This window comes from Cibotium barometz, chromosome 44 (genome assembly GCF_041138505.1).
Source record: "Cibotium barometz isolate CiBa-2024 chromosome 44, ASM4113850v1, whole genome shotgun sequence".
Classification (NCBI taxonomy): Eukaryota; Viridiplantae; Streptophyta; class Polypodiopsida; order Cyatheales; family Cibotiaceae; genus Cibotium; species Cibotium barometz.
Window position 1 is genome coordinate 2,351,806 of NC_141089.1, and position 9,699 is coordinate 2,361,504.

The 9,699-nt window shown below is 40.7% G+C and overlaps 1 pseudogene; it reads right to left on the bottom strand.

Annotated features, from left to right (window-relative positions):
• Positions 1-2,367: 2,367 nt before the first annotated feature.
• On the bottom strand, positions 2,368-4,635 carry LOC147612860 (uncharacterized; annotated as a pseudogene).
• Between the last annotated feature and the right edge of the window lie 5,064 nt (positions 4,636-9,699).

Below are 9,699 nucleotides of genomic sequence, written 5' to 3' on the forward strand. Positions count from 1 at the left end.
GCATATCTCGTATCCCAGGAAGAAGAGAATCCACAACTGATAGCATGAGTGTGGAACGCGTAAGCTCATCACCGTTGAGCCACTGCTCATCACTAATGGCGGAGGGCTTGACACCCTTTTCCCTTATAGGGAGATGCTGACTCTTTTGCAACAAAACATTGTACACCTGGGTCCTCCAGATGTCATAGTTCTTAGCACCCTCAAGCTTCCGGATGTGGAGCAAAGATGAGCTCTCTCCTGATGAAGCCATATCAGCAAATAGAACCAAGAAATAAAGTGTATGACTCCCTGCAAGCACTTAGAAGTGCTCAGCAAAGTATCTCCAAAGCGCGGAAACACTCCCAGATAAATAACACTTGCCTGCTCAATGTCTGTCAAGCATCCAAAGATGCTCCCATTGGCACAAAAGCTGTATGTACGAGCTCAAAATCTCAACCAATGAGTACGAACTCTTTTCCAATCCCCGATGGTCAATACCTCAAAGCATGTACCCAAGACATAACCCGAATAGCATAGGCATAAGCATACATGAGTAAAATAGCTTCAGTCCACTGTATGTCAGTAGTGATTCACTTCTCAAAATTGAGTATTCTCAGTCCTAAATCAGGGCCAAAATGATGGCAAACCATTAACATAGCATCTCCATACATGTAGACATCATACGGGCATCAATATGCATCAAGTGATCAATCCCGGTAAGCATAGACTTCAAGAGATAAGTGCTGCCCTATTTTTGGCTTGTTTGTAGACTGTTTACACAGTCCCAAACCTGAAGCAAAAAGCTTCAATGTTCAATGCCAAGTCCCGGTGTTGTTGGCAAGTGTTTAACCAAGCCAAATGGAGCCATGAAGGTTGCTTCTGAATGCTAGGAAGGAGGGTGGGCTGTAAAACAAATTTGTCACAGCCTGTAAGGCTGGCGCAATCTGCGCTGCTGCTCCTTGATGGCCTGCAGCCCACGTGGCACAAGGGAGGGTGAAGGGGGGCTCAATAGGGAGCCAATGAAGCCACAAGTCAAGCCTTAGTGCCCCTTAAGAGGCCCAAGTGGAGATATGAAGCAATGAAGCTTCAATGGTGGCTGCCCCTTTTCTCAGACCTGCAGACTAAAAAACTGAAGTAAAACCCTGTGGGGGATGAAGCAATACCTCTGTGTGAATGCCGTGAGGGTGCCCAAAGTGGTGCACTCTATGTCTATATGTAAGTACACATGTATATATGTCTGCATATATGTAAGTATAATGCATTCATGAATGAGTGGATGTATGTGTGCATACTGCATGCATGAATGGATGTAGCATGTGTACACCACACCGACACCAAGCAGCCCAACCCCAATGCCACCTGAACCCACAACCCACCAATTCCACCCAAACCTTCATCAATAACAATGTCTTTCATCCATCATGGTAGCTGACCCCAACTATGACTTTGTAGCCCAGTAAATCAGCGATGACTACACCACACTTGGCTAGACCAGCAGATCTCTAGTACACCAAATTTTCCATGCATGTTGCCCACAGTAGTTCCAAGCACACATCATTTTCCAGCAGCCCTTGACCCGCAATCTCATCATGAAATTTCTTGCCCTGTCAGCTTCTCCCAAAAAAACTATGAGAAAACCACAAAGCTCAATTTCTCATCACATCCAAATAAACTGAACTGGAGTGACTACATGCATTGGGAACACAAAAAAAAATTGGTTTCATTTGGAGAGATGCCCTCACATTACATCCATTGGAAACAACCCAGAGCTTCCGCAACCAGCCCTTGCTTTGCATATCCTCCTATGAGTGCATTCAGGAAAATGTGTTTGAAAAGATGTCTTAGGTTTGCATCAATGCTCTGAAAAGAGCTTGTCTAAGAGCATCAATCCATTGACTACAATAAAATGAACGAGAGCGTAAACATCGTCGAAAGAGCTTGTCTCTCAACAACAAAGCTAGTGTGGAATTTCATAGCAGACATACAATCAAGATGACACATTTTACGTATGGTTGACATCCAAATTGTGAAGCACACAACACCAACAACTCTCATGCCTGTCAAAATAAAATTTGGCAACAGCTGCAACACAAATAAAAACATATGCATGCACATAAGAACTGGTCTAACAAGGAATCAATAAAAGACATGCACATGCTTTTTAGTAACCTATTCTTGGATTAAACACCTACTCATCATACACGCATATCATTGAACTTCATATAATGTCGTTGACTAGAGCTGCTCAAATGTATATTATACTCAAGCTACCCACATTATACTCAAATGTATATTATACTCAAGCTACCCACATTATAGAAGGGATATACATGACATTTAACAAAAATCTACAATATGTATAAGTGTTTGTGATTCTTTCTTTAGCCGTTATTGTAGGTCCCATTGCCTGCTGCCAAAATGGATTGCCTTAGGAATGGATCTGCAAAACAATCTGATAGCAATCAAAAGAGAAATTTTGTATACGTGAGCTAAAGATGTTCCTCAATTCTTTTGAATTAAAGCAATAACTAAGACTTACTTTCTCTCACAAAAACTGTCCTTGAATATACGCTTAGACATGTCGTCATACATAGTCATGGATACCACGGCTACAAAAAGCATGAGTCTACATAAGTCAGAGTCGCTAAGTCTTTCAGCCCGCACCCAAATTCAGCCCATGTCAAATCAGCTTCTTGCCTCCCTATGTGTTTGATGACCTGTTGCCTACAATCAAAATGAAAATGAGGAAAATGATGCAAAAATCTGATATAACATGACTTAAAAATACAATTAAATGCTTCAACACTTACGTGAATCACATGAAAAACTAACCTGAAGTATTTACAAAATCATTAAAAAGCTTGTAGTCATTTTGATGTAGTTCATATTTATCAGTTGCTGTATTGTATGTTAAATGTGCCAATGCAATAACTGACTCTATATCGACCATGTTCAAGTCCGTCAAGTCATAAGTAAATGTTCGACGCCCTTTCACCTTTTGATACCAACCAAGCTGAATCTCTACCCCTTGAGGCCGGTCCGTCAAGTCAAAACCTCGCTTATAATCCACATACCTGCCACCTACCTTCTTTCTCATCTTTTGAACTCTTCCAAGGTACCAAGTGCTATGAAGTGTGTCCATCTTCTTCAGATTTGTAGCTTTTCCAATTCTCTTTGACCTTTTTTGTCCCTCTCCATGTGTCACATCATGGAAATAAATTGCACAATCAGACCCTATTCCAAAAAAATTGCCATTACTAGATGACGCTTCTTTTTCCTTGTGGCTGAAATACACTCCTTGCTTCACCCTAGTCAACCTATCCTTTGACAATGTAGAGTTTCCATTGAGTTGGCTTACCAAAGTAGATTTGAAGATGAATTTGCCATCAACCTCCACCACCGGTGAGATACTCTTCTTCTCAGCTTCATTGCTTGCCTCATCAAGAAGCCCATCGATCTCATGTCGAATCTCACTCAAAGATATGACCTCGTCATCTTCATTGCTCTCGTCGCCAATGGGGCTATCATCACCACATGGCTCCGCAAAGTCATCATGCTCATCTGCCCCGCCCATTTCAGTATCTAGCTTTGACCACATTGATTCTGTATCTAACCAAGGCTCTTTCCACCATTTAAGACCCTCACTTGTGCAAGGTTTGAGGCCCAATGTCTCACATAAAGTTTGTGCCTGCTTCAATCCCTCTTTTAATGCATCTATCATCTTTGTATCAGAGGAAACACTTTCGTAGTTCCCAAGATCTGCTTCCAAAACACCTTCATGCTTGTTCAAGTCCTTCCAAATGTGTTCTTGTTTCTTATGGGCCCTTGAAAAAGTCACCCCATTTGAGCTATACTCATGCATGGCAACCTGATTCAAACTACCAACACAATGCAAAAGATCTCCAAAATCAAACGCTCTTTCCTGCCCAACCATATCGCCAATCTTGCTGAAATAGATCTCCGCTGCATCAGATCCTATGAGATGTAGAGGACATTTGAAATTTGGATAGAACTCCCGAAACATCTTTATAAGTAGAACAACAAAATGGCAAGAAAGTTGAATGTCTATGTATGCCTCTTTGCTAATGAAGTTTTCCTTTAGTTTGTATGTAGGATGGTGATGTAGCCATAATCTCCACAGCTTGAAGAAGAAGACCACTTTAGCTGCAAGCACCACACGCTGTCCCAAGTCTAAATATGGTGATAAGAATATGTCTATGTAGTCAGCAACAACCTGCAAATATGCCTCGGTCCCTTGCATGCTCCTCTCTTTCTTTCGCATTTCCCTCATACATTTTTGCACTTGTCTAGAGACAATCCTTTGGGCTTCCCCCCAGTTTTGACGATCATTTTGTTGTATGTCCCCATCTCGCAACCTGTGCTGATCAACAGAGAAAGTGTTGTAGACCATAGCAACGTGATTGAGTGTAATCCACACACGCCCAACTGCAAGCTGTCGGGTAGGACTGTCAAGAGGACTCACAAGCTTCTTTCCACAATGGACAAAATCTTGATCATGTAAACCATACACATCTCCTCTCACAAATCTTCCTTTCAACTTCCATCCAGGACAATCAATGAAAAATTGCCTCTCTCTCTTTCCTAGGTAGTCTTCAACCATGAGCTTTCGACGTCTACTGTCACCATCTGATGCATGCCCAATTATTGGACCTATCACGTCTTTGAACTTTGCATTCCACATCTACTCCACAAGCATCCATTGGGTTCTAATGAAATCACTATCAAAGCGGTTGCATGTGCAATGCACAACTAGAGCCAATCTTGGAAGACTCTCATGAAGAGGGTTGACAATGAGGAGCCTTGCATAGTGTCCCACCACGTGGTTTTGGAAGGCATCTACTATTGTCTCATATCCTTGTGCTCCATCTCCAACGATGATGGCATCATTTGAAGAGCATTGATGATCCTCTCCTTCTCTTCCACAAAACCCAATCAAAGCATCATCTTTTGCATTCCATCTACATAAAGAGAAAGATTTGCTTTCATATTTTTATTTCAGCCCGCTTCATGCACAAAGAACTTTATATTTACAATCAAAGAAAGGAAGAGATATTGAAAAAAGCTTACCTAATGCGCCGCTTGATAGTTGTCTCATCTTCAACAATGATAATTGGCACTCGTGATGTTATTCCATGTTTTCTCTTTGCTTCAACATATATCTTCCCGATTGCATCAAAGATATATTCATGCTCCCCTGACTGAAAGTAAGTTGATTTTCTTCGGTGTCTCCTAGTGGTTGACATGGATGGCCCTCCAAGGTTTGCACTCAAAAACTCATGTAAGCGTGGCCCACCCCATAGCTTCACGACTTCAAAAATGGTCTTTGTTGATTCTGTGAATCTTTGACCCTTTTTGGATCTTAATGCATTCTTTGCAATGTCTTGAAGAAAGTCCCATAAAGCTGATTTGCCTCCAAATTTACCTTGCCTGCAAGCCTCAATGATGTTATTGCAAAATTGCCTCACATCCTTTCTATTAATGCTTTCATAGTTGGCCTCTTTCAAGGATCTGATTCTCACGGAAAGCACCACAATCTTTGCCTTCAGCCACCATAAATTTCTACCTGCTTCTCGTAATTTCTTCTTGGTCCCAACTGAGACACTTTTCAGCTCTTCAATTCCAAGGTATTCTAGCCGCATTCCTTTGCCCGTTTGGCTTTCTCCTCTCTTCTCAATGGAAATATTCTCCCGATACACTCTCATGCGAAAATCACCACATGATGGAATTGTCTTGCAATGCTTGCATGTAAAACTTTGAAAAGGCATTCCAATGCTTGAGATACGAAGGCAATGTATATGCCTAAAGCATCCATCTACCATGTACTCCATCTACCATGTACTCCATATCTCCATCATGCAAAGATGCTTTTGTATATGGATCACAAAACCACTCTCGTCCCATCTTTAGATCTTGTAGGAGAGGTTTTATATCAACCTCACAACCACTAACATGAATTGTATGCAGCCATAATCCTCAACACAAGATAGTAAGATTGGATGAAGGCAAGCATGATGTACCTGTGGGGATAGAAGGCGCTTTTGAACGCTCTTTTGTTGATGTGAGAAAAGCACCCAAGGTTTGTTTGCGTGGATCTTTGTCAAAATGCTTTTTAGGTCGCCCACAAGATCCAGTCAAGAGTGAAGAAGACTGATGTGGTGTGGTCTTGCTCCATGCAATGGTGTGAGACTTTCCATTAATATGTTCCATTAGAATTGTTGGCAAATCTGAACCACGAGGACATAAGTGCAGCCACTTCCCATCATACTTACACACCACTCTGACAGTGCTTCTATCTTTGTAATCATGCAAGGTGGCTTCAACCAACTGAAAATCAGTCCCTACATGAAGAAACAAGATCTTGAGAGAAGAAAAGAAAAGAAAAATCAACTGAAAATTAACACTAAAAAGAACAAGCAAAAATCCTTTTAAAAAAACCAATACAAGGGGCTGAAATTAGTGTCTTGCATGAGCTTAACAAAGGTGTTACATAAAGAAGATAATAGTTTGGTTTAAGAAATAAGTTGATGCTTACCTTCATGAGTGTTATTGAAATTATTCATCTCCTCGATAGCCGCCAAAATTGCCACCGCATCATCACAATCATCTTCTTTGTCCTTTGTACTACTTCCTTGAGTGTCTATTGCATCGATATTTAGCCCTCGATTGGAAAGGTACCGTTTTGTATGGGATTGTCCTTGAAGAATGTGAAATCTTAAGAAGTTTGATAAGCATGAGTATGCGGTCTGCTTGCCTCCAATCATTCCCGATCCATAAAAGCTTTTACATTCATCACACCAAATTCGAATCAAAGGCTTGTCATTGACATCTTCAGTTGTAAGCTGAAAATTGTCATCTCTAGGTGGATTTCTGTTCCTCAAATTCTTACGAGTCTTGTCACATTGGACCTCCCAAAGGTCAAGAGTTTCTTTTGGTAGTAAAGAACTCTTGAGCATGTTGACCTTGCTACCATGAACATTCTCACCCTCTTCCCTTGCATTCATGTCACTAGTTTCTAAGGCAACATTTAAGCTTCTACAAATGCGCTTTGCGGGCCCGCCACCATCAGCCATGCTTAAACACCTCTTTATGCCAACACTTTTGTTGCTCTCCACTTGCCAACGCTCTTCTTGTGTGGCATTCAATGTGCACACTCCATCATCATCTTCATCTTCAATAACAAACTCAAAAGATTCACTTACAATGCCATCTTGCACAATCTCTTTGCGTATGGCACTATAGGTATAATCTCCCATCACTCTAACATAACCCAACAACTTCTTTTCACTATCCCCATGGTCAAACACCTTAATGCGAGCCTTGGATGCCATGAATGATCGATCCTACATTCAAAAGAACCATAAAAGAGAAAATATCAAACATTATGAGGGATGCCAATAAATAGTTTAATGGGCATAAAATATCTACAAGGTCTCTATTTATTGAAAAAATATGAAAGAAAAATTAAAAGAAATTTCTTCTCTCTTGCAATAGGACCACACTCATTTTCTTTGATTTCAACCATAAAGCTTGAGAGAGCTTGCAAAAATAAGCGTGGAACCAAATTAAAATTACTCTTTAAAAAAATCACTAATCACAAGTAAAGAGTTCTTTTGAGATGTCAAAATGTTACCACCACTAAGCACCGACCATTTAAATCTTCTTTGATCAAATGCTCGGAGAGACCAAATGATGGTTATTATTCTAAGGCCCCATGCGATGAAAAAAGAATATCGTTAAAAAATATTAAGTCTTGGGTATTCACAAAACTAGCAGCCCAAGAGCTAGAACGAAGGCTCCAATTAACACAGACGAAGCCGGGAACCGCGGAAGGGAAGGGCCGGGAGCGAAGGAGCTCAAAGTGGGAGGAGGTGGAGGCGGTGTAGGGGGTGCATTTAAATCTGGGTTAAAATGACATATAGTCCAAGGTTTGAAATTGGCAAAATATACTTACTCTCTCAAAAAAGCAAAAACATTAGTATTCTAAAACACTATAGAAATCCTTCTCTATAAATTTATATAATCCTTCTCTATTAGTTTATATGAAAGAAAAAATCATGAACTCTAAAGCACACTCACCTTCTCTTTGAGTTGTAAAATTTGTAGATAATAAACTTCTTCTTTGCTTGTAGCCGTAAATATTGCAAATAAGAAGCAATAATTAGAGAATATTTGCCCTGCACAACAAGAGAACTAGCTATTTAGGAAGAAACTTTTCACTGCATATAAAAATTAGTTTTAAAAGAAAACGTTAATACACTTTAATTACACCTACTTTATGTGATAAGATCAAAGATGTTAACCCACCATTGCTAACACCCATGCAGTTAATTATCTTAATAATCCTTAAGCTTGAAAAGCTGAATGCTTGGGTTAAAGCTTACATGATTAGCAAAAGCCGATTCCGCAACCCAACAACACCCGGGCGACCCATAAGCAACATGCCAAGGATCGAACCCACATCAAAAAGCAGGCCTGCAACTAGCAATACCTCCTGTACACCTGATTTTGAAGCTAAAACTGAGTCTAGTGGGAGCCAGGAGCCAGGAGCCTTTTCCGGCCGTGATGGGCAGCAGATGGGGAGCTAGACTAATGGTGACAGGAGCCAAATTCTGCTGCCGATGGGGACAACAGGCGATCAAAGCTTTGCGCAACACATCAGCGTACCTTAGAAAATCTTCCACTTAATCAACACCAATAACCACAGGCCCCGCTGCCATTATATTATTAACCTTGGCCAATAATGTAAAAACCTCAACTAAGGAGCTTTATTAAGCTTAGTTAGCCAGCTTTATTAAGCTGCACAAAGATAGAGAAAGGGGGAAGCGGCATCCAAAAGGAAGGAGGGAGTAGTAAAGAGAGAGCATCATTACTTGAGATGTTTCTTTATTGCTTCTCTCTTTTACAGCAACTAATTTAAAACACTTCACTTCAAATTTAAAAAATGTTAAATAGAGTGTGGAGCAAAAAAAGAACTTTAAAGTGTGGGGCCAAAAAACACTACTAGATTCGAACCCTCTACCTAGACCCCAACAAAATTATGTCATACCACTAGAATAGTACCCTACTTCTGAAGTTTTGTGAATAAAAACACTCCTTATTTTATTTTTTCGAGGCACAATTGTAATACCCCTCCTTCCTTTTTAAAACTGTAAGTGAGATCTATATTAAAACCCATCCTTTTGAACGCACGTGCTACACCTACAGGTCTATAAGGTGGAGGCCCCGGGGAAAGGATCTGGATTTTTGTGTGGATAAAGGTCAAAATGTTGGAACCGGTCCTTCATTGGTATTGATGAATGGGATGCTAAATGTCACAATGACACAAGTTTTGAAGACGAGGAGGTTTGTTGTGGGTGAAGTGGATGGAAATGATTTTCTGATGCCTATGGTTGATGTTTGGTATGTAGTGATGCAGCCATTGTTTTTCACAGATATTGGGAAATGGGATGGTCAGTTACACTTGTTTCCTTTTGATCCTAGTGGATAGCTATTGGACTTATGCTTTTTGCTACTGAGCATGCTCTAGCAGATGGGGGGGTGGCAAAGTATGTCAAGCATTTTTCTGAAAGGTGTTTTGGGCTTGTGTACATATGGATGCATGGCATGTGTGAAGACTTGACTTTGGAATGCCTTGGCAGATGTACAGGGTGGATGGTTTTGTTTTGAGCTTGTGCAGGCTTTGTCCGCAGTGTGGTCTGT